At 43.4% G+C, this 25,015-nt stretch overlaps 1 protein-coding gene across 2 annotated transcripts in view; it reads right to left on the bottom strand.

Annotated features, from left to right (window-relative positions):
* LOC121282275 (gap junction alpha-3 protein-like) overlaps window positions 1–23,824 on the bottom strand; it is a 46,348-nt gene extending 22,524 nt beyond the window's left edge. For both annotated transcript variants that reach the window (XR_005944033.1, XM_041195922.1), the window contains exon 1: window positions 23,545–23,824. The gene's annotated coding sequence lies outside the window, so the exon portion shown is untranslated. The remainder of the gene's footprint in view (window positions 1–23,544) is intronic.
* Between the last annotated feature and the right edge of the window lie 1,191 nt (window positions 23,825–25,015).

Genomic DNA, 25,015 nt, shown 5'->3' with positions numbered 1-25,015 from the left:
ATTTTGCCTACTACTGATATTAGTCAAACAGGCCTATATTTATTTATTTATTTCTCTTCCTCCTTTCTTTAAATAGTGGGTTATGTTTGCTGCCTTCTATTCCTTGGGAGCTGTTCTAGAATTTAAGGAATTTGGCATCCAACATCTCTTCAGCTGCCTCTTTTAAAAACCCCTGGTTGCAGGTCGTCAAGCGCAGGGGTTTATCGCCAGTAAGCCTCAATAATTTTTCTAGTAATATTTCTTTACTTACACTGATTTATTTAATCAACAGGAAAGCAATGTGAACAAGCGTCACGACCATGGATCCTATCCCCTAATCACTTATGGACATATTGAACTTTTAAGTAAGACATGTGTTTTTTGAAAAAGGACATACAAACAAAAGCTGGCTGAGACTGTAAGGTAGCCACTTGCTGGAAAATTCCTATGTGGATTACTTGACCAACTAGTTCAGAGAGAATGGAATGTCGAACCTAAAAGGTGTGACATGGCCTTCTTCAGACAGAGGCACTTCAAAGGAAAGATACAATGCAAACTTAACTGTAATCTCCTGTTGTGCAGAGGCAATGGAAAACTATTACCATCTCAGCCAAAACCCTGTTGAGATATATCTCAGACTGTGAACCTGAACTGAGTTGAAGTGATCTGAGTGAAAGACATGTTTGTTTTCCCTTCCAGGAATACACAAAGTAAGGGGTTTAAAAAGCCAATTGCAACACTAGTTCTGTCCTATTCAGGTGTTCTGTTCTGGTATGTGTGTGCTGTGAAGGTCACAGCTGAAGAACACCAACTGGGCATCCCTGCACTTGCAGGTAAAAAAGTTTTCTCTCTCTGATTGCTGGAAGCAAGTCCCAAGTCGGCAAAGTCACAGTCAAAAAGGAAACAGGACAACTCCTATCAGCTAACCTGCAGAACTACAAATCTCCAAACCAACTGTTCAACTGTCAAAGTCAGCACTACTGGAATCACCCCAACTTAACATTTCACTATCTGCTCATCACGGATCAGCCAAAGGACTGATTCGTATATCTTTTTTAACTTTTATTTATGGCCTCAAGCCCTCATTTCTAATCTGTGTGTATGAGTATTGCATTTTAATTATTTTTCCTCACATTTAGAAACTAATATACTCACTCTTTCTTTGGCTCAAGACAGCCTGATTAAATTGGCTTCTTTTAAAACATAAATACATTTGGACTGGGAAAAGATATCCATGAAGGTAGGGATCCTTTTTAAATTAACCTTGTTGTGAACAACCAAGGGGGTTGAATAAAGAAAGGGAGCTAGTTCATCCCTCCTTACCCAGGAGCACAACAATTTGGGGTATCTCATCCGGGATCATAACAAATTGGGGAATCTCACCCGGGGACCGGTCATAACACAAGCCAGAGGAACACAATATCCCAGTGCAAAACAGGTTTAAATTTCAAACTTAGATAATTTATATAAAAGTGATACATTTATTAAAAATAGGATATCTTTTTCAAACCATAACAAATTCTCATTTGGGGTAGGTTGGAGAAAAAGGATTCAAGATAAAGGGTTCAAGATAAAGAAGATGAGCTTTGAAACAAAATGTAAGACTGGAAACACAATTGTCATTGTTTTTTCATTGCAGTTATGCAGTTAATTAACAATAAAGGATCCCACTGGATTTGTTTTTAAATTGGCAAGCTCAGCTCCTAGCAAAGCAAATATTTTTATAATTATTTTCTTCTTCCATTTGGAAAAGATTGAGCTGGAATGCTAATTTGTATCAAAATTTATGGATGCCAGCATTAACTTGGACACAGTCCTTTGGTAATATGCTGAAGGATTAAAGGTCATCATGGATCTTTCTCATTTTTCTTCAATGTTGTAAAGTAGATTCAGCTTCTGAGATCCAAATGCTTCCCATTCACGCTTCAGAACTTCTAGGCTTGTGATGGAACGGCTACTTTTGAAACTTCTAATATCTAGGACCAAGTTGTGAGATGGATTTGTGGCAAAAAGAGTGAGAGGATAACTTGGGAAGGTGGTGGGTTGGGGGGGGGGGGGGGGGGGGGGGGGCGGTGGCGGGTGGGTTGGGGTACCTGCCCTCAAGTCGCCTGATGGAGAGGCAGTTTCGTGGTGGACATAAAATTTTACCAATGCCTCTCAGGTGAGGGTCAGGATTCAGCAGTTGATGATGATTGAGCTTGTTATACAGCTTGGAATTAGGAAATGTAGAACATCAAGTTGTTTGGCATGTTACAAGTTTCTCTGCCTGCTGAAGGTCAATGCCCCAGTGCATGAGGTAATTCTGAAACATAGGAGGCAGTTGCTGTAAGGCACTACCTGAAGGCTTTTTATGATAATATGCCTTCAAACTTCTAGGCCTGAATTTTATGGCCATGTTGCAGTGGGGACGGGGCCACAAAATGTAGTGAGCCATTCTAAACTCCATTGACTTCAGCAGGAAGGTAAATTCCTGCTGCTGTAAAATTCCGCTCCTAGTGTCCAGGGTCTATCATGATTCAATTGCAAAGAATCAGGCAGCTATTGCTGAAACTCTGCATCTCTAACTAGTGAAACTGGAGTTGGATGTGGGTGCGTGGTGGTGGGATGTCCCTATTGAGAGATCATGCATTCCAAATCAGGGAAACTGAATCTCTACCTGTAAAGATTTCATGGCAGTTTGTACATTTGTACACATGATGATAGGCTTCAGCATGTGTCAAATAGCTGTCAGACTAAAACAATTGAGCTAGAATGAATGCGGATTCAGTTGAAGCATTGAAAAGGGGAATGGATTAATTCTGGGTTATCATGTAATACAGAGAGAAGCGTTTAGCATTAAGGCCATAGTGAGAAGAAAGTGGTTCTGAGTAGTTACGCATTCACCTAAACAGTAGAATAAGCTACATGGACATTATGGTATCTTCTCATTCCTATCTTCCAATAACCTTATGTAGTCACTTAGCAATGATACAATGTAATGTTAATAAATGGGAAAGATTTCTTGCACCTACAGCTCACCAGTATAACTCAAATGAAATCCTTATGGCATTTGTTGGGTTCCATATGATATGAAAAGAAATCCAGAACTTTATACTTTTGCCATTTTTAAAAATTCCTGCTGGACAAATAAAATTGACTGCTACAAGTCACATTACCCATAGGGTTGACCCTTTGTCTGGGAACTACCCCCAGGAATGATAAGAACAAAAGAATTATTTTCTCGGTGGTATTTCACACCTTATTGTACAGACCCCTTGCAATCACGAAAACCAGGAGGCTCGCACATTGACACTCATTATGCCTGCAGAATTGCTAACAGACTCATCTCACGCCTGGGACTTTCCAGGTCCATTTCAAAAGGAAACCAAAAAAAGGTCATATGCATCTGATAAGCTCACTTTGTTAGCAGAGTCAGTGGGTATCCCTAGACAATAGCTTCCTGTCACTAGACCCTCAATATGGATGGTAACTTTTTCAACAACTAACAACTGGGACGTTATCAGTCATGAAATCAAAGCCAGTTCCAGACATTGGATAAACATCCCTTTGGAAGTCATTCTGGAGAAAGAAGGTCACATGACTCGAGTGACCATTTTGAAATCTCTTTCAAAGAGAACTGAAAAATGCTCGGTCTGTTGTTTCAACATCAACTGGAAAGGACTCCAACTGCCCAGCTGAACAAGCAGTCAGTTACTATCTCTCAGCTCCGTCAAGCCTGTCTCTGCTGGAAGATTTCCTACCTTTGCCTGCAGGACCGACCCAGTCTCAGTGTACCTACTTCATCTGCAGTATCCACACCAACTGCAAAGTGAACCCAAAACCCCTGTCTTCAGCCAGCTGAACTCGAACTCCTACCTGAAAAAAATTCCTCATTGGACTCCGATTCTGGAAATCACATGAACTAATATTCATTTCTGTGGTCTTTGTACAACTCCTTTTTCCTAACTACCCCGCACCACCCCCCCCACCCCCCCCACCACTTTACTGTGTGTGTGTGTGTGTGTGTGTGTGTGTGTGTGTTTAACGGAGTGGAATTTTCTGCCTGTCGGGCGGGCCACGCAGGAGCGGGCCCGCGATCGGGTCCACTTCGCCATTTTACGTGGGCAGGCCAATTAAGGCTCGCCCATCGTGAAATGAGGCTCCTGAGGAGAGCAGGAGTGGGTGGGCGGTGGTGGGACTGCTTTGACCGCTGGGTCCAATGGGGACCTGGCGGCCTGTTTAAAAAGCTCCTGCAGCCTTGCAAAGGCCGTCAAACATGGCCAGCAGAAGGGCTCCCCAGAGCGCTGGTAGTGAGCAGGCCAGGCAGGAGGGTAGGGCAGGTGGGCACTGTGCCCCTCGTTTCTCAGACGATTACCTTGTTGGTTAGGATGGGACAGCAGTGAAGAGATTCCAGGCACTAATCAATGCTCTTCTCTCCTTTTCAGGAGAAGAACGCTCATAATGCCGCAGAGCGGTTGAGAACTGGCAGAGGGCCAGCCCAGTTGGCCATCATTTCCAGGTTTGAGCAGGAGGCCCTCGACCTGGAGAGTCGCCACGCGCCCAGGTCCACCGGTGTCGGTGAGGCTGGGGTGCCACAGGCAGGTATGTTTGCCCAGCACTGAGGTCACCATTAGTGTCCCAGCAGCCATGGCACTACTGAATGTTCAGTGATTGAAGTTTGCAACATGGCTTGACCATTGCTTATGGAAGGATGAGTGCATAATGATCCGAGGGACAGGGATGCACATTGACATTGTCTCCACTTTAACGAATCAAATGTCCTTGCTCTTCCTTTCAGCATCAGCTGAGCAGGACTGGGAGGAGGAGGCACAGGGGCCCCCTCTCACACTGAGGGCCCTGAAGTCTCTGACCCACCAGCATCACACCATCTGTGCCAGGCAGGCACCAGCACAGATATTAGCTCCTCAGTGGGAATTAGATCATCGGCTTGTGTCCCAGGGCACAGTGGTGAGGGCACTTCACAGTCGCTGGAGGAGCTGATGGAGACAGAGTGCCCATGGCGCCAGCAGTTGTAGGACTGTAGGGGACCAGGCACATGCTCAGTCGATGGCTGATGATTTACCTCTGGAGTCATCCGTGAGGTAGCAAAAGCTGGAAGTCCAGCAGGATGTGGGGTGGGGGAGGGGACCTGGTGGAGATACATGAGGCTATGCTTGGCTTGGTCTCCGCGGTGGAGGAGTCCACACCGACCATCGCTGATGCAATGAGCCTCATGCCTCCCCCATGGAAATAGTAGCGACTCTCGTGGAGAGGCTCCTCCAGGAGACCAGTCAGGGCTTCCTGGGGATGTGCACAGACCAGCAAGCCCTCACATTGGCATTGACCTCAGCTGATCAGTGCTAGTGTGGGAGATGCTCCGGGCACCAAGTTTCCCAGCTCAGTGCCCATCCATCTACGGTGAGCAAGGAGGTCAATGAAGCAGCTGCTTGTCATCTCTGTGGGCTCCTCTCAGGGCGCTCCAGATGAGGGCAGCAGCTCCTCCACCCCTCTGCCAGTGGTTGCGACGACTGGGGAGATGCCAGCTGTGGAACTGGCTGCCCCCTCCCAGGTGGGGCCAGCACAGGTTCCAAAGGCCAGAGGATAGCAGCCAAGATCATCAAGGCCAACAGGACAGTAGAGTCAGCAGGTTGCTAGTGCCAGCGAGGGGGCAGCACCTAGACGTAGCACCCGAAAGCATAAATTTAAGGCACCTTAGGCACACCACAGGTTTCTCACTGGTGCTTTTATGTTGCCCCGCAGTGAGGTCATGATTGTTGGTATGTTCTTCAACACCTTTGTCATTTTGTTTCCTTAAGATCACTTTGTTATATCATTAAATTTAGACCTGTGGCCATGGCTGAGGGTGACTCTTTTCCTCTGCACGTGGATGGTTACCCATGATGTTATGAGTGAGTTGTGTGACATTCAGCTTTATTGACAAGGCCCTTAGTTAATGTTCCTATCCGGGCAGATTTAGCACTCAGGTATTGAGTATGGAGCCTGCAGCACAGGCTTTTGTTGGAAGTCCATCTATGGTGTTCTAGCCGAAGCTTCATTGGATTAAAGCCTCCCGGGTGTCCCTGCCCCCCGGGAGTATGGCTGGGTCAGCGTCTACCACCTCAGCATTTCCCTGTGTGTGCTCATCCTCGGACTCACTGCTGGACTCATCGTGTGCAGCCGCAGCCACTGCATCTACACCTTCTTTGTCCACAGCGTCGCCCCTTTCTAGCGCAAGATTGTGGAGAGCGCAGCATGCAACCACTATCAGTGACATATGATCTAGAGGGTGCTGTAGTGCACCCCCTGAATGGTCCAGGCATCGGAAGAGCATCTTGAGAAGACCAATGGTTCTCTCCAACACAGCCCTTGTGGAGGCATGGCTCCTATTGTAACTCTGCTCAGCTTCTGTTCTTGGATGGCGGAGAGGCATCATGAGCCAACTTCTGAGGGGAAAGTCCTTGTCACCCAGCAGCCATCCATCCAGCCGGGCTGGAGCACTGAAGAGCCCCAGCGCCTGGGAGTGTCTGAGGATGTAGGCGCTGTGGGACCTGCCTGGGTACCTTGCATAAACTTGCGAATCTGCATCCTATCTGCACGTTCATGGAGTGGAAGGCCTTCCTGTTGAAGAAGGTACCGGGCTCCCCTGCTGGTGCCTCAATTGCCACATGTGTACAGTCTATTGCACCCTGGACGTGGGGGAAGTCAGCAATGGCCATGAAGCCTCTGACTCACTGTGTCTGGCTGGCCTGGTCCCAACAGAAGTGGATGAAGGTCAATGCACACCTGAATAGAGTGTCTGTCACCTGCTGGACACAAGTGTGGATAGCTAATTGGGAGACACCTCAAAGATCACCCACTGAGCCCTGGAAAGAGCCGGAGGCATAGAAGTTGAGGGCAGCTGTGACCTTTATAGCCACTGGCATGGGGTGTCCACCCACACAGTTAGCGGAGATCTCAGGGCAGATCATCTGACAGATATAGTTGACTGTCTCCCTTGGGAGATGGAGCCCCCTTTGGCACTGCACCTCTGACATATTGAGGTACCTGCTTCACCAGCTGTATACCCTGGCAGCAGGATAGTGGTGCATTCTGTGGCCCCTTCCACCTTGGACTTCCTGTTGGCCCTGCACCCCTTGTGCCTGCGCCTCTCCTCCCAAAGGTGGCTTCCCTGGAGGCTGAATGTGCACCCCTGGCCTCCTTCCTCTTCTAGCCCTCCCTTCCTCGTCAGAGGAGGTGACTCCAGTAAAGAGCACAAGTCTCTTTCCCAGGCTAAGGGAAGCCTTCCTGAAACCTGCAGGCCCCAAAAAGGATCTTCACCGCAAAATGCTGACCTGAAGGTTGTGACTCCTGTCCAAGCAGCTGGTATGAGTTTTGAAGTATTTCTGCTCACACAGGCAAGTATCAGTAACTTTCCAAATTAAATATCTGATTGAGCACATTCGTGACCCCACTGATCCCTCTTATTCAGCCCATGGATGGGGTTTATACAAATGTGTCTGACCCACCTGCCCGTTGTGCCCGTGTGATAACCTGAAGATTGCACGGGCTCCGAAACATTGCTGTCAATTGGCGCCTCAAGGGCCTAAAGTGGCCTGTTAATTAATGGCGGGCGGGCATTGGAGATCATCGTGCACCTGCCCAACGAAATATCGCGATGGCACACCGTGATATTGGGACGCTCGCCTGACATCACCATGCGTCATTTTACGCGTTGGTGTGCGGGGCCCGCCTCAGCATGCCAACGGGAAAATTCTGCCCCCAGTGTTTGAATGTGAAATAAACCAACCTTCTGAGCTAATCATAACGTGAGTTTGCTGTGGATTATTAGTAAATTGGATCACACAAACCAAGGGTTTGGGAAAAGGCTAAAAAAAAATTCAAGACACCCGGGCCAGGGTTTTACCGCCTCGCCGCTGCGCTTTGCCCCCGGTGGATGCAGTGAGCCATTTAAATCTTCAAGATAAAAGCAAAAAACTGCCGATGCTGGAAATCCAAAACAAAAATAAAAATACCTGGTAAAACTCAGCAGGTCTGACAGCATCTGCGGAGAGGAACACAGTTAACGTTTCGAGTCCATATGACTCTTCAACAGAACTAAGGAAAAATAGAAAAAAGGTGAAATATAAGCTGGTTTAAGGGGGGGTGGGGGGTGTGGGACAGGTAGAGTTGGATAAAGGGCCAGTGATAGGTGGAGATAGCCAAAAGATGTCATAGACAAAAAGACAACGAGGTGTTGAAGGTGCTGAGATTATCTAAGGAATGTGCTAATAGGTGACATTAAGGGTAAAAACAGGACGAGCAAGGGACAGATAGCCCTAGTGGTGGGGGGGGGGGGAAATCGAAATAGGCTAAAAAGTAGAGATAAAACAATGGATGGAAATTTAAATCTTCATTCAATTCGGCTGTGTCATAATATCCTGCCAGATGGGAGGGGGTCGTAAAATCCTGGCTCTGCTTTCGAACAGGTGGTGAGAGAAAGTCAATGCAGTTTGCCTATCTCTCTCCTGTCCGTAACACATTCCATTTGAAAATGCGTCTAAATATGAGCACAGTAGGACTTAGGGCTCTCCCAAATGAAGTCAAATATGAAACAAGAGGTAAAACCTCTTTTAAAGTGTTTCATTATGTTGCTTTTTTCATTGATATTAGAGAAGTAATATTGGTTTGCTCCGTACAACTCTATTTCCTCCTGGCTGCTATGCACAACAGCGCCACTGTTAAAAGCCAGGTTATTAATTCTCCCAGCTAGAGGAGGCCTTGTGCTATAATAGCTGAATAGGAAGTGGAGGGGGACATCTGAAGTGGGAATAATCTTCAAAATAAAGGTAGCCAGAAATATTATCTGGAATCAGGAATGGCATCTGAGCAATACTGCGGATTAAGTGTGAGATAGGGAAATGCGTAGTGGATGGGAAGTGATAGGTGCACAATAATGAAGCTTCCTTCACGCATATCCTTTGTAAGTCATTGAATTCTTTTCATAGCTTTTAGGTAACTGGGGTAGTGGGAAACAGGCTCCTTGTGGTGCTGCAGTGACTTCCTTCACAGCAGCTTGTGCTGTTTACAGCCTTTTTTTAGGACAATAGTCAGGAAGGGACGTTTTTAGTCTTTGTCCTTGAGAATGCTTGACTATGTCAACACTTAGACAATGGAGCCTTCTTTTTTAAAAAAAACCCTAAATGCGTCATTCACGATACTGGACATCTATTATATTCCAGGGAAATCAATAGAATCTTCTTTTTAAAACTAAAGATGAACAATAATTTGTTTCAAAGCAATTAAAGATGTTTTTTTTATTGAGGAGGTTTTAAAACAATGTCATATCCTGGTATAACCCTACAGTATTCTGCAATAAATGGCATGCAGCCGTGCTGCAGTGTTGAATGCACTGCTAACCATGCATTGTAGCAGAGGCACGATCGATAAGAGCCCACCTGTTTTTTTTCCCATTTGAGCTGTTTCCTTAAAGCTGAGAAAAAAAGGTAGCAAATCAAAGAGGCAAATATAAAGTATTTCGTCAGCCTCTTGCCAATCACAAAATTGCAACGTCTGCAAGAAATGTGGTGACACTGACCCTTTAAAAAGTGGCTGCTGCCCCCCTAATGGCTCAGTCAGTAAGTGAACTGTCTGCATAGAACTGAAAGTATGATTCCCGGCTTGTTCTGAGTTATCTCTGGTCTCAACTGGGTTGGGCAGGGTGGAGGGGGATGTGGCGGGGCAGTGCAGGGACACAGCGGTGTTGGCCTCAGCAGTCTTAGATTAAGAAAGGAAAACACGTCAATCAGGGTTCCTGCTGCTGATCATTACCTGGTGACTCCTGCCACAATATGGATAAGTGTGGGGTAGCGTCAGGTGCAACTCTAACGCCACTCCAAAAGTGAATCGTACTTTTAAGATTCACAGATAAATAATGGCCTCCTGGCCAAGATGTCAGACAGCAACCGCTATATACAGAATATGAGTCTCTGGCTTCCAGACAGAATGGGACAAAAATGGAGGGGGGAGTAAAGAAAACATTGAGAGCAGGACTGGAAAATCAATGCGTAGCTTGGAGTTGAGTTACCGTACTGCACTGATGCAGCTAGAATGCAAAAAAACTCTGCAAGCAATTTGTTTATCCCACCATATCTGTTCCATTTATCTTGTTATCTTTGATCCTTCAGTGTGGTTATCACTCCATCACTGATTCCTGTTAAGGTCATCCAACACCATGGGGCAGATTTTTACGGCCGAATTGCAGGGGCAGGGCCGGAAAATGCGGCAAACTGTTCAAAAGTCCATTGACTTTAGTGGGACCGGAAAATCCCGCCGGCGACAGGGGCTGTAAAATTCTGTCCCTTATCTTCAGTACTCCGTGTGCTTTCTGTTTTTCCTCTAACTTCTTTTCCTGAAACCATTGTTTCGGGTTCAGTTCCTTTGGCAGCAATCACCCATCCAGTGTCTTGCAAGGCAGCTGTTATTCATGTTTATGTTTTGACAGTGGGGGTTGGCAGGCTATTCAACTGCGGGCGGCAGAGTCAAACATCATCCTGGAATCCACACTCCTGCGCTTCCAGTAGCGTTTGCATACAGTAACCTTGTCATTTATTTTCTTTTTCCAGCTTGGTTCTAGTTAGCAATGTGTCTTTTAATCTCAACCCTGACATATCAGTGTCACCAATGACACGTATTTATTTTTGCTTGCAGGCAAAAGAAAGAAAACAAATATATGCACTGCTACCTTAAAAGCATCCTTTGTTGTATCTTTGGGTAACTTGTACTAAAGGGCAACTTTGGCTGGATAAAAATTAATCTCACGTAAATCTTTTGTATTTGTGCTCCTCATTAAACAGTAGCTGCTCTCATAACCCCTCTGAAACTGTCTGCAGCTTCAGGATATCTGGTGTGTGCAGATTAGCACAGAAATTCTCAAGTTGCAGCCTGTCACTCAGGTTTCCAAGATAGGCTGTGGATCCCACCTCAGAGCCAGCAATCATGAAATCAGTGAGAATGTCAACTTTCCCACCGGCACATCATTGTTAGAAACCTCCTAAAAGGTTACACCTTCAGTCAGGTATAGCTGAGCTTTTAATAGTGACGTGATTAATAAAATTTGATGAACGGCAGGAATGGTCCTGAGAAAATATGTTTAAAATATGAATGCTGTTAAATGATTAATAAGTACACTTTTAAAGTTAATTTTTAATAACTTCTTTAAATATTTCAGAATATTTTAGCTTCTACCTTAACCTCATGTATATGTCCCAACCATTAATTTGCTCTATGTAAAAATTTATTTAGGTGATTTTTATTTTGTTGTTTTTTGTATCCTGTTTGGCAGTGAAAATCCTTTAACATGGTTGGTTGGACAGCCTGATGACATAATTGTTGCTGCACACTGCCTCACACTAATAAAGAATGTTACAATCAGTTACAATAACACTGCATGGTGCTAGAGGGGAAATTCTCAGCAGAGAAATCACTCAAGAAGGCCTACTTTGTGGTTAGTGGCAAGCACTCTTGTTTAACCACTGTCTGCAAAATCCGGCCCAATGAGTCCTGATTCTCCACTGCTTCAACTGTGGAGATGGAGTCTGACCTTAACATGTATTTAGCACTCTTTATAACAGATGTAACCAGCTGATTTTCCCCTTACCTAACCCAGAACTAAAATGGCTTGATATTAGCCAAAGGGTGATCAGCAAAGATCAGAAATCAATTCTGTAGGAGGGTATTAATATGATCTCTTCCACTGAATATTAAACAGATTTTTAAATAAATCTTAAACAATTTGTATTGCAGAGTTAGAAGAGTTGCTGAATTGCCTGTGATAAGCTGGAATACTGTCACTGGAATGGGAAATAAAAGGGAGTGCAAATGAATTTTTGAAATTAGAAGAAGTGCTAAGGGGAGAAATATATATGAAAAAAAAATATAGGTTTATAATGAGGCACAATTTTTGAAACAAGTGAGCGTTCTCTCGCAGCTATCAATGAGCTAGAAGTAATTTCTAGGAAGGCTTGGGTCTTGCAGATGCTGATAGTGTGGCCATCAGCAGTTTTACCATCCTTTTGCCATTTTGATGCTTTGTCTCTTCCCAAATCTGTGCCATCTCTCTCACAAATTCCTATTTGAATTTCTTTTAATCAGTTTTTGCTCTGCCTCAACACCCAAACAGCTCTAACTAAAGTCAAGGTTGACATTCTCTGTGATTTTGACTGTTACGCATTATCTCATTCTTAACTTCTCTGCAGCTTTTGATAGGGTTGACCACATTATCTTCCTCCAATGCCTCTCCTCCATTGTCCAACTCTTCTCTACACTGACTACACAATCAACAGTGGCTATACTTCAGAAGTACTTAATTGGCTGTAAAGAACTTTGAGATGATTGTTTCCTTCTTTCTTTTTCTTTCTTCTCATATCCTCTCCATCCAATACTGCCTACTTCCAGCTCTTAACATTGCCTGCCTCCACACCTTAGATCATTGTGCTGTGACCCTCCTCCATGTTTTTGTTGCCTTCAGACTTGACCATTTCATTATTCTCCTGGCTGGCCTCCCATCATCCAACTGTAGACTTCAGCTCACCCAGAATTATGCTGCCTGCATCCAATCCCAAATCAAGTCCTGCTTGTTTATCACCACAGCCCTTGCTGACCTAAATTGTCTCCTTGCCCTCTAGCACTTAAAACTTAAAATTCTCATTTGTGTGTTTAAATCCTTTCATGACCTTGGCCCACCCTATCTCCGTAACCTCCTCCTGGCCTAAAGCCAGCCCAAACTCTCTGTTCCTCTGTCTCTGGCTTCTTGTGCATTTCCCCTCTCTTCACCCTATCATCGTTGCCATGGTTTTAGCAATCTAGCCCCCATGTTCTGGGATTCTCTTCCTTTTCACCTTGCCGATTTCCTCTCCTCCTTTATGTACCTCCTTAAAACCCATTGTTTGACCAAGCTTTCTGTCAATGTTTCTAATATCTTTGGTTTGATGTCCATTTTTAGATTATACTTGTGAAGCTCCTTGTGATGTCTTTCTTTGTTAAAGGTGCTATAGGAATGCAACTTGTTTGTTCTTGATGTAAAAAAAAACTCAAACTTCTCTAGAAACAAAATGTTAATTACTCTTGTAGCTGTGATTCCAGAGTCCTCCAGTCCTACAGACTATTAAAATTCAGCAATCACAGGTTACTCATTGATACACTGGAAAGCTTTACAAAGTGGTAACAAGTCACTAAGTTCATTAACTAGCTTTCATAAATGATGTGTAGCTCACTCCCAGGGATCTGTCACTTCCTTTGCAACATTCCCAGAGATGCTTTGTCCTAAATGTAATCTTCTTCTAGAGGTCAGATTACACTTCATGTAATTCATTTTTCAAATTCTTTGAAGTTCATTCCCAGACATCTGTTATTCCCTGTATAACTCACTCCTGAGGATCCATTATTCTTTATGTAACTCATTCTCAGAGATTCTATTTATATAGAAAAAGATTATGTCATGACAAGAATATGCAGGCCTAAATGATGTCAAGAAAGAAGGGAAGCAATGATCTATTTTGTGGTTTGGACATAAAACAACATAGGATTTTTGCTAAAATTCCTAGTCTATATGAAGTTGCATATGCCCTATTCTTCGTAAACTATATGATTTCAAATCAAGATTATTTACCCAGAACTTAACCACTCAAACATCTCTTTTGTCTTTCGGTTGCATTTCTTACTTCTAAACATGGAGGTGTACTGAAGCATGCAAACAACTAATTTTTGCTTAATGACATGAAAGTGTATTACCAAGTAATGTAATCTTTTGAACTAAATGATTCCATACCAACCATTTTCTTGATCTGTGACTGTACTGTAGTAAATTTCATTATGATGCAGAGGATGAGGTAAGTAGTTGGGATTGGGTTCAGTGGATGATTTCTACTTTAAGAGTTTTGTTGTCACTGCTGTGGTGAAGATTCAAAATCTTTTCATTCATTAATCTGCATCGGCGTTCTCTAATTACTATGCAACTATCCCTCATTCCTTGTAATTTTGCATAATTAACATGATCTTAACAAATAACAATTTTTCTTAATGTTTTGCTTATTCTTGGATAGGAGCAATTTTCAAAGTAGCTTTGTCAGCCTTGGCCCAGTGGTAGTGCCTGTGAGACAAAAGGTTGTGTGTTCAAGCCCACTCTAAAGATTTGAGCACATGGTCTAGGTTGGCACTTAAATACTGCACTGGTGAGAGATGTTGTCTTTCAGTGGAGATGTTAAACTGAGGTCCTATCAGTCCTTTCAGGTGAGTATAAGAGGCTATCTTGACCAATGGTTATGCTGCAAACACCATCTATAACAGGTTATTTATTCCATTGCTTTTTGTGGGAGCTTGTTGTGGGAGCTGCTGTGCTTATAGTGGCTAGACTTCAGAAGTACTTAACAGGTCAAGACGTGCTTTGGGAGATTATAGAGTCATGAAAGGTACTAAACGAATGCAAGTCTTTCTTTTATTCCATTCTTTCTTTGCCTAGTAAAAGTATTTCTTGATCCTATGCACATATATTTAGTTATTAATGACATTTTTTTTGTCATGTAGGACTTTAAACTTATTGGCTGATACTATCTCACCATGATGGTGTCTTGTAATTAACCGCACAGAGGAGAGTGTACAAATGGTATTGATAGCACCTTATTGTCATCACATCATCAATCTTGGTGGTGGGACAAATTAATTTTGCTTGGTATAAATTAAAAATATTAAATGTACTGTACAGAATCTAAGTGGACTATTGCACTGTTTGATATGATACCAAGCCACAAACTGTAGGTGGTCTCACTTCCATCTCTGGTCTATTGTGAGATTTTTCAGAATACTCAGAATAAGCATATTCTTACAATAAAGAAACATTCTAAAGGGAGGACCCACCGCCTGTGATTAACTAAAGAAGTTAAGGAAAACATCAAACTTAAGGAAAAAGCATGTAACTGTGCAAAGATGAGAGACAGGTCAGATGATTGGTCAGAATATAAAGAACAGCAGAGAATGACTAAAAGGTTTATCAGGAGAAAGAAATTAGAGTATGAGAGGAAGCTAGCTGGAAATATGAAAATGGTGGGCAAGTGTTTCTACAGGTATTTAAACAGGAGAAGAGGAGATAAATTAAGTGTTGGTCCTCTAGAGAGTGAGAATGGGAGTTAATAGTATAGAATAAGGAAATGGTGGATAAATGAACAAATATTTTTTTCTGTCTTCACTATGGAAGATATAAAAACATTCCAGTAATAGCTGAAAATCAGAAGGTAGAGGGGACAGAGGAACTTGGTGAAATTACGATCACTAGGGAGATGGTACTAAGAAAACTAATGGAGCTGCAGGCTGACAAGTCTCCAGGTTTTTTTTTCATTATTCATTCATGGACTATGGACTTTGCTGGCTGGTCTAGCATTTATTGCCCTTGAGAAGGTGATGGTGAGCTGCCTTCTTGAACCACTGCAGTCCATATGGTGTAGGCACACCCAAAGTGCTGTTAGGAAGGGATTCCAGGATCCAAGTCTCCAGGTCCAGGTGGACTTCATCCTAGAGTTTTAAAAGAGGTGACTAATGAGGTAGTAGATGTGTTGGTGTTAATTTTCCAAAATCCCCTAGATTCTGGAAAGGTTCAATCAGACTGGAAAGTAGAAAATATAACCTCTCTATTCAAGAAGGGAGGGAGTCAGGAAACAGGAAACTATAGGCCAGTCAGGTTGATGTCTGTTGTAGGGAAGGTGTTAGAGTCGATCATGAAAGAGGTTATAGCTGGGCACTTAGAAAAACACAAGGCAATGAGGAAGAGTCAACATGGTTTTGTGAAAGGGAAATCATGTTTAACTAATTTATTGGAGTTCTTTGAAGGGGTAACATGTGCTGTGGATAAAGAGGACCCTGCAGACGTATTGTATTTGGACTTCCAGAAGGCATTTGATAAGGTGCCACATCAAAGGTTATTGTGGAAAATAAAAGCCCATGGAATAGGAGGTAACATATTAGCCTGGATAGAGGATTAGCTGGCTGGCAGAAAACAGAGAGTATGCCTGAATGGCAGGATGTGACAATTGGAGTCCCAAAGGGGGTCCCTGCTGCGGCCTCTACTTTTTACAATTTACATCAGTGACTTATCTGAGGGGAGTGAAGGCATGGTAGCTAAATTTGCAAGCGACACAAGGATCGGTGGGAAATTATGTTGTGAAGAAAACATAAGGAGTTTGCAGATGGACGTAGGTAAGTTGAGTGAGTGGGCAAAAATCTGGCAGACGGAGTGTAATGTGGGAAAATGTAAAGTTGTTCACTTTGGCAGGAAGAATAAAAAAGCAGAGTATTACTTAAATGGAGAATGACTGCAGAATTCCAAGGTGCAGAGAGATCTAGGTATTCTCGCACATGAGTCATAAAATGTTAGTAAGCAGGTACAGCATGTAATCAAGAAGACTGATGGAATGCTCTGCTTTATTGTGAGAGGAATTGAACATAAAAGTAAGGATTTTATGCTTCAGTTATACAGGGCATTAGTGAGACCACATCTTGAATATTGTGTGCAATTTTGGTGTTCTTATTTAAAGAAGGATGTAAATGCTTTGGAAATGGTTCAGAGGAGGTTTACTAGATTGATGCCTAAAATGAGTGGGTTATCTTATGAGGGAAGGTTGGGCAGACTGGACTTGTTTCCACTGGGGTTTAGAAGAGTGAGGGGTGACTTGATTGAAGTATATAAGACCCTGAATGGTCTTGACACAGTGGACATGGAAAGAATGTTTCCTCCTGTGGGTGAGTCCAGAACTAGGGGGCACTGTTTTAAAATTAGGTGTCGCCCTTATAGGACAGAAATGAGAAGTCTTTTTTCTCTCAGAGGGTTGTGAGACCTTGGAACTCTCTGCCTCAGAAGGCAATGGAAACAGGATCATTGAATATTTTTAAGGCAGAGGTAGATAGATTCTCATTAGGCAAGGGAATCAAAGGTTATTGGGGGTTAGTGGGAATGTAGAACTCAAAACACAAGGTCAGCCGTGATCTGATTGAATGGCGGAGAAGGCTCAAGGGGCTGAGTAGCCTAATTCTTTCCTATTTCATATGTTCGTATGAGTTAGCTGGAGTAGAGCTAGTAACACTACAGCCTGCTTTAGAGGACTAGGTGCTAAGGAAAAGAAAATAGGACCTGGATTCCAACTTCTGCTCAACGTCCAGTGACCTTTTCTGGGATGTGGATACATCTGCATGTTCAGTGAGAAAAAGGTTTGGATTTAGCATGTGGCTTCAACCCATGGTAAAATATCCTGGTAACCTCCACTGTCTAGAATAAGACATGAAGACATCCACTTGGACAAATACAAGAGTGAGTCTGGTGACCATTGAAAGGGAAAGAGGAGATTTAAAATATGAACAAAGATATAAGATTAAAAAATTATTTGTAACTGATGTCTCCATATTTGTGTTGGTCTTTTGTAGATCTTGTTATTAGGGCTCCAGTGAAATTAACCATTTGATGGTTTGGATTTACAGATCTTGCATGATTTGTTCATTATAGAAATATTCACTTACTCTTTTTTAAAGGGAAAAAGATCAGCACCAAGCATTTCCTATTTATGTTATGCCATGGCCTACATACAGAATCAACTTAACTCGATACTCAGCAATATGCATTAATTCATTACTTAGGAAAACTTCTTTCCCCCACTGTGATGTTTCCTTTTCCCATGAGTCATTCTTGTGAACTCTCCTCATAAGTTTGCTAATTCAGTGATAGTTTACACAAAGTTATCAACTCTTTTGTGCCATGGGCTTATGCTCACAAAGATCTGAATTAAGGCTACACTTTGAATCTGTTATCCTTCAGTTGTTGAAAATCAATTGTTGGTGAGGGTACTGGGAAAACTCCCTGATCATCATTGAAAATGTACAATGGGACCTTTTACAGATTGGGCCTTGGTTTAATACCTTATCCAAAAGATGTAATACAGCTTCCCACTTCATATCCAAGAAGATATGGAGTGTCATGGATTATTTACACATCTCTCAAATGGAGGGAACTTTGGTGGAATGGAAGGTTGGGGTAATCCCATTGCACTCCTGCTGAGGAAGTTGGCAGCACAAGTTGCACTATTTCCCTTCTAGAAGATCAGCTGTTCCTGTTGCAGGGCTTTCAGGAGTTGGGCACATATCATTCCTAGTGGTCATTTCACTCAATGTGACTAGGCTGTAATTGGGAGGCAGGATGGCAGTCAGACCTCAGCCAGTCCACCTTACAACTACCTAAATACTCGTAAAGGAACTTTACGACTTTTGAGCTTGATTGTGATTCCAACAGGCTACAGAAAACTAGGGGAAACTCAAAATCTTCCATCAAATGCCAGTGTTTCCAGCATCCATTACTATCAATCCTTGGCTGTAATGAATGATGCTGCTGCATCTAACTTTACCCCAACAGTACAACAATAAAAACAATTTAATGACTATTGAAGTGTAGTCAAAGTGTCTTGAGACATACTGAAATTGCGAAAGCTGGTTTATAAATGTAAATCTTGCTTTTTAACCTGCCTGGCTGATTGAGTCCGTGCCTGAGTCTCAGGGGCTGGTTTTAACTTACTTGCCCGCTGGGAGCAGAGGTGGGTTGCTGGGGAGTGGTCAGTAATATGCAGGCAACCTGGAAGTCAGGGATTCTTCACAAGTTTTAACTCCACAGTATCAAATGGCTCCCGTCAGGCAGGGAGCAATCCGGTGAAGACCACAGGACAATGTAGATCTGTACCCAGGGGAAGGTGGGGCAGACAATCCCAGGGGAAGTGTTTGACCCTAGAGGGGCTATAGGGGTGATGGTCAATCTTGAGGGGGATGAAGGCAATCATAAATGGAAGACCTATCTGGGGGAGGGCGCTAGTATATGATCCCAGAGAGGGGACATTATAGGTCAAGGGGAGGGGATGATGGCCGAATCCTGCATGGAGTACAGGAAGGGATCAGATGTCCCAGGGGGGCAGGGATCGGATGCCCCGGGGGGAGGGGCTCAGAGGCCCGGGGAGAGGGGCGGGGGAGCGGGGAACGTGTGGTTGGAGGCCTCAGGCACAGGTTGGGAGAATCTCAGAAATCTGGCGTGGGATAGGCTGTGTCTAATCATGGGAATGTTGCCCAGACAGCCACACTAATCCAGCAGGTAAATGAAGAGACACTCACCTGGATCCCACAATCCTGAGTACATGTTTGCCTCAAAAATGTATGCATTATACTAAGGAGGAAATCTGTTAACTGGTAGTTGGAAACGGATAAAATTCAGGAAATCTTCAAAACTATGAGATAAGAGAGAATAAAAAACATGTGCAAAAAAATCCTAACACAAAGCTAGGATCTTGAGTTAAATGTTATCATGACTCAGAGATCACAAGTATTACACACCAGTGAGAGCAAGTCCCCAGAAATTAGATTCATTTCTACTCCTGTAGTTAATTAAGGCTCTGCAAAGCTGGTTATTTATTCCATTTATTCAAGGGTCTACATGTGCACTGCATTACCTATGTGTGATTTGTGTCTGTCACGTTATTATTTTATTCATTGTGGTTTGAATGAAATGTGTAGTATTATTGACTTGGGAACTGTGAACTCATGATAGTTCAATGTGGGGCTGAAATGCTAAATGGAAACATGCACCAGACTCATCAGCAGCCCAAAACAAAAAAAGAGACACCAACCTATATTATATATAAATTTGCTGCATTTGCAATTAAACATACTCTTCACTATGTGAGGCCCCTTAATATATTGCCCTTTTTAATGGAGAGTTTAGTTCAACGGATGAGGGGTGTTAATGTTGGATAATGGGCAGTCAGGCCCCTGCCAGTTCCACATAGTTGTCAAGGTGGTTGCTGTACTTGAGCTGATTTTATAAAAAAATCTGTTTTGTAATCAAATTTACTAATACATTCCATTCTAATCAGCACAACCCAAATCCTGGCTTTGCAGCCAGTTAAATGTCCCACTGAATTATCATGCAAGATCCATGCGGCTGTGGACATGCAGTTAGGCCCAATGTTTATTGATGGAACTTCATTGACTTCAGATTCACTGAATTAAAAATAAACTCAATTTTGCTGTTAAACACCAATTTACAAGAAGTGGAGAATTTTAGGAAGAGGAAACTGGAGTGGGATGTACTATGTGTCCCCTAGTGTTCGGTTTAGGGGGCACTGATTTTCTTCATTTTTTTTATTCATTCATGGGATGTGGGCTTTGCTGACAGGGCCAGCATTTATTGCCCATCCCTAGTTGCCCTTGAGAAGGTGGTGGTGAGCTGCCTTCTTGAACCGCTACAGTCCATGTGGTGTAGGTACACCCACAGTGCTTTGGGGAGGGAGTTCCAGGATTTGGACCCCGCGACAGTATATTTCCAAGTCAGGATGGTGAGGAGGTCCTTCTAGGTGCTAGTGGTCGTGGGTTTGGAAGGTGCTGTCCAAGGAGCTTTGGTGAGTTCCTGCAGTGCAATTGTAGATGGTACACACTGCTGCCACTGTGCATCGCTGGTGGAGGGAGTGAATGTTTGTGAATGGGGTGCCAATCAAGCGGGCTGCTTTGTCCTGGACGGTGTTGAGCTTCTTGTGTGTTGTTGAAGCTGCACTTATCTAGGCATGTGGAGAGTATTCCATCACACTCCTGGCTTGTGCCTCGTAGATGGTGGACAGGCTTTGGGGAGTCAGGAGGTGAGTTAATTGTCGCAGAATTCCTAGCCTCTGAACTGCTCTTATAGGATTTATATGGCTAGTCCAATTCAGTTTCTATTCAATGGTAACCCGCAGGGTGTTGATAGTGGGGGAATTCAGTGATGGTAATGCCATTGAATTCAAGGGGTGATGTTTGAAAACGATTATTGCCTGGCACTTGTGTGGTGCAAATGTTACTTTCCACTTGTCAGCCTAAGCCTGGATATTGTCCAGGTCTTGCTGCATCTGGACATGTACTTCTTCAGTATCTGAGGAGTTGCGAATGGTGCTGAACATTGTGCAATCATCAGCGAACATCCCCACTTTTAACTTTATGATAGAAAGCAGGTCATAATTATATATTAATGACCTTTCTTCTATCATAAGGACCTAGACTTGAAAGTACAGGCCACAATTTCAAAATTTGCAGATGACAGAAAACTAGGAAGTATTGTGAACTTCAAAGAGAATGGTGATAGACTTCAACAAGACATAGACAGGCTGGGGAAATGGCTGAACACATGGCAGATGACATTTAATGCAGAGAACCATGAAGTGATACATTTTGGCAGGAGAGGCAGCATCAAATAAAGGGTACAATGCTAAAGAGCATACAAGAACCAAGACACCTGGGGGTACATGTACATAAATTGATGAGGGTGGCAGGGCAGGTTGAAAAAAAAAGGCATGCGGGATTCTGGGGCTTTATAAATGGAGGCATAGCATACAAAAGCAAGGATGTCATGATGAACCTTTATTAAAAACTCTGGTTTGGCCTCAACTGGAGTATTGTGTTCAATTCTAGGCACCACATTTAAGGATGTGATGGCTTTAGAGAGGATGCAGAAAAAAATTTATGACATAGGTTACATGGTTGAGGGACTTTAGCTACATGGATTAGATGGAAAAGCTGGGGCTATTCTAGGTTAGAAAAGAGAGGGTTGGGAGAAGATTTGATAAAGACATTCAAATCTATGAGGGATCTAGGCAGAGTAGATAGAGAGAAACTGTTCCCATTGGTGGAAGGGTTGACAACCAGAGAACAATCATTTAAGGTGGTTCGTAAGAGAGCCAAAGGCCACAGGAGTGAAAGCAATTTTTACATAGTGAGTGGTTAGGATGTAGAATGCACTGCCTGATGGAGACAGATTTAATTGGGGTTTTCAAGAGGAAATTGGTAAGCACCTGAAGAGGAAAAAGATTTGCAGGAGTATTGGGACTAGGTGAATTGCTCTTGCAGAGATTGGACATGGAGATGATAGGCTGAAAGGCCACCTTCTGTGCTGTAACCATTCTATGATTTTGTGATTCCTCACCTGGACCTAGCTGCCAGGTGTCCAGAGCCTCTGCAAACCAGCTCTCCATAGTAAATTTAAAATGGGAATGAGGCTCGCAGTCTTATTGTAATATCTAAAGTGCCAATTCACCTTCTTGGAGTGGCTGGTCACTCACCCACTGTCGGGCCTGCATTAGAAAACTGAAGTAAATGGATTGGAGATGGGTTTGGATTGGGATTCATGTTTTTAACACTTTAACCTCCTAGCTCACCCAAACCTGCGTTTTTTTCTTGATGTTAAAATTCCCCCTCTGTATTGCTGCCTCTAATTTGCCTGTGTTGATGCCGCTCCCTTGCCCAGAGTTACAGAAACTGACAGGAGAGAAATGAAAACAGAAAAGTAATGACAAGGAAACTGAAGATGAAATCAAAGAGAAAGACATAAATGGAAAAAACAGCAGTGGAAGAGAAAACCAATATGAAGGAGGAGCGAGGGTGAGAGAGAAGTCAGTAACAGAGAGAGAGGTAAAATAGCAAAGTTGGATAATTCTGAGATAAATAAAAAAGACCAGGCGATTAATCATAGACTCATAGCACAGAAGGAGGCCATTTGGTCCATTATGTCTGCACAGGTCAACAAAGATCTGACTACACTAATCCCACTTTTCAGCACTTGGCCCATAGCCCTGGAGGCTATGGCAAGGCAAGTGAATACCTAAATGTTACTAGGGTTTCTGACTCAACCACCCTTTCAGGCAGTGAGTTCCAGACTCTCACCATCCTCTGGGTGAAAAGGTTTCTCCTCAACTCCCCTCTTAGTTTTCTACCGCTTACCTTAAATCTATGCCTGTTGGTTATTGGCCCCTCTAATGGAAAAAGTGCCTTCCCTATCTACCCTATCTGTGCCTCTCATAGTCTTATACATTTTGTCCGGCTCAAACAACGAATCATATTTTGCGCAGCCTCTAGCTGTGACACATGAAAGTTGGTCACTGCACTTAAAAGTTGCAGATCCTCACAGACAGCAGTTAAGAGGTAGTTGTCTGCCATGAACCTGGAACTCAAGTTCCAGGACCAAAATGATGGCACTTTTATGAGAAACCTCACTCACTTTATAAAAACAAAAAAACTGCGGATGCTGGAAATCCAAAACAAAAACAGAATTACCTGGAAAAACTCAGCAGGTCTGGCAGCATCGGCGGAGAAGAAAAGAGTTGACGTTTCGAGTCCTCATGACCCTTCGACAGAACTTGAGTTCGTCTGGCAAACTGGGAGGAAATGTCTCCTGGAAATTTCGCTTTTAAAAAAAAATCCTCGTTACTTCCGAAATCTATCCTCATTGTTCACATTGGTTAGACAAATATTCTCAGTTAACTAGTAAACTCAGTTTTAAAACCCCCGTCCCGTGCATCACATTCCGAAGCTATTTCCTTTTACTCAACCTTAAAACGTTAAAAAAAATGGCTCGCTGTTCCCAGAGGGTGAATAAAATTTAAGTGTGTTCTGTAGCCATATCTGTTCGAGATGTCCTCCTCGCAATGTGAGCAGTATAATCACTGAGCAATGAACACTCGGGGAAACAAAACAGAAACATCGCCTCTCCAGTCTAACCTGTGCTGACTGACCTACCTCGCTCGCACAGGATGGTATTAATCAGAGCGGCTCACTCGATATATCTCACAGCAGCCTCTTCTGTCTCGCAAGTAAGACTCTCCTGGACAATTATTTCTCGAACCTCATCGAACCTTTGCCCTTGAACTTAAATAAAAACAGCTGTGTTTCAAGGGAAAATAAAACGTTCCTCTTTCCAAATGGTTTCTGCAGACGTTGAACATTCGCCAGACCAGAGAGTAAACTGCGCGTCTCCTCTGTCCTTATTTTAGCATTAAAAGTTCATCGCAGTCTTGAACCCAGCTGCTTGGTCTGCTGAGTGATGGCGCCTTCTTTGAAGCAGCTCTAACTCCTCAGTAAAGTTGGAAAATGAGTGAGTGACAGTGCCACTAGCCAATGGCACCGTCCACCTATCTTGGGATCCCTTCTAAATATAAACACGGCTTGCGCTGGTTTCAGGGTGGGACTTGCTTTATCAACCCCACGGCTGGAATTCGCCTGAGTCGTTCCGAAGTTACAATGTCTTTAAAAACAAAAATAAAAACAAAAAAACTGCGGATGCTGGAAATCCAAAACAAAAACAGAATTACCTGGAAAAACTCAGCAGGTCTGGCAGCATCGGCGGAGAAGAAAAGAGTTGACGTTTCGAGTCCTCATGACCCTTCAACAGAACTAGGTGAATCCAAGGAGAGGGGTGAAATATAAGCTGGTTTAGGGTGGATGGGGAGAGAGAAGTGGAGGGGGGTGTGGTTGTAGGGACAAGCAAGCAATGATAGGAGCAGATAATCAAAAGATGTTACAGACAAAAGAACAAAAGAACACAGAGGTGTTGAAGTTGGTGATATTATCTAAACGAATGTGCTAATTAAGAATGGATGGCAGGGCACTCAAGGTATAGCTCTAGTGGGGGTGGGGGGGGCATAAAAGATTTAAAAATAATGTAAATAGGTGGGAAAAGAAAAATCTAATATAAATTATTGGAAAAAACAAAAGGAAGGGGGAAGAAACAGAAAGGGGGTGGAGATGGAGGAAGGAGGTCAAGACCTAAAGTTGTTGAATTCAATATTCAGTCCAGAAGGCTGTAAAGTGCCTAGTCGGAAGATGAGGTGTTGTTCCTCCAGTTTGCGTTAGGCTTCACTGGAACAATGCAGCAAGCCAAGGACAGACATGTGGGCAAGAGAGCAGGGTGGAATGTTAAAATGGCAAGCGACAGGGAGGTTTGGGTCATTCTTGCAGACAGACCGCAGGTGTTCTGCAAAATGGTCGCCCAGTTTACATTTGGTCTCTCCAATGTAGAGGAGACCGCATTGGGAGCAACGAATGCAGTAGACTAAGTTGGGGGAAATGCAAGTGAAATGCTGCTTCACTTGAAAGGAGTGTTTGGGCCCTTGGACGGTGAGGAGAGAGGAAGTGAAGGGGAAGGTATTACATCTTTTGTGTGGGCATGGGGAGGTGCCATAGGTGGGGGTTGAGGAGTAGGGGGTGATGG

The sequence above is a fragment of the Carcharodon carcharias genome, chromosome 9 (assembly GCF_017639515.1).
Source record: "Carcharodon carcharias isolate sCarCar2 chromosome 9, sCarCar2.pri, whole genome shotgun sequence".
NCBI classification, from domain to species: Eukaryota; Metazoa; Chordata; class Chondrichthyes; order Lamniformes; family Lamnidae; genus Carcharodon; species Carcharodon carcharias.
The sequence above is the reverse complement of the archived record's forward strand: the minus strand, read 5'-3'. Positions and strand labels throughout refer to the sequence as shown.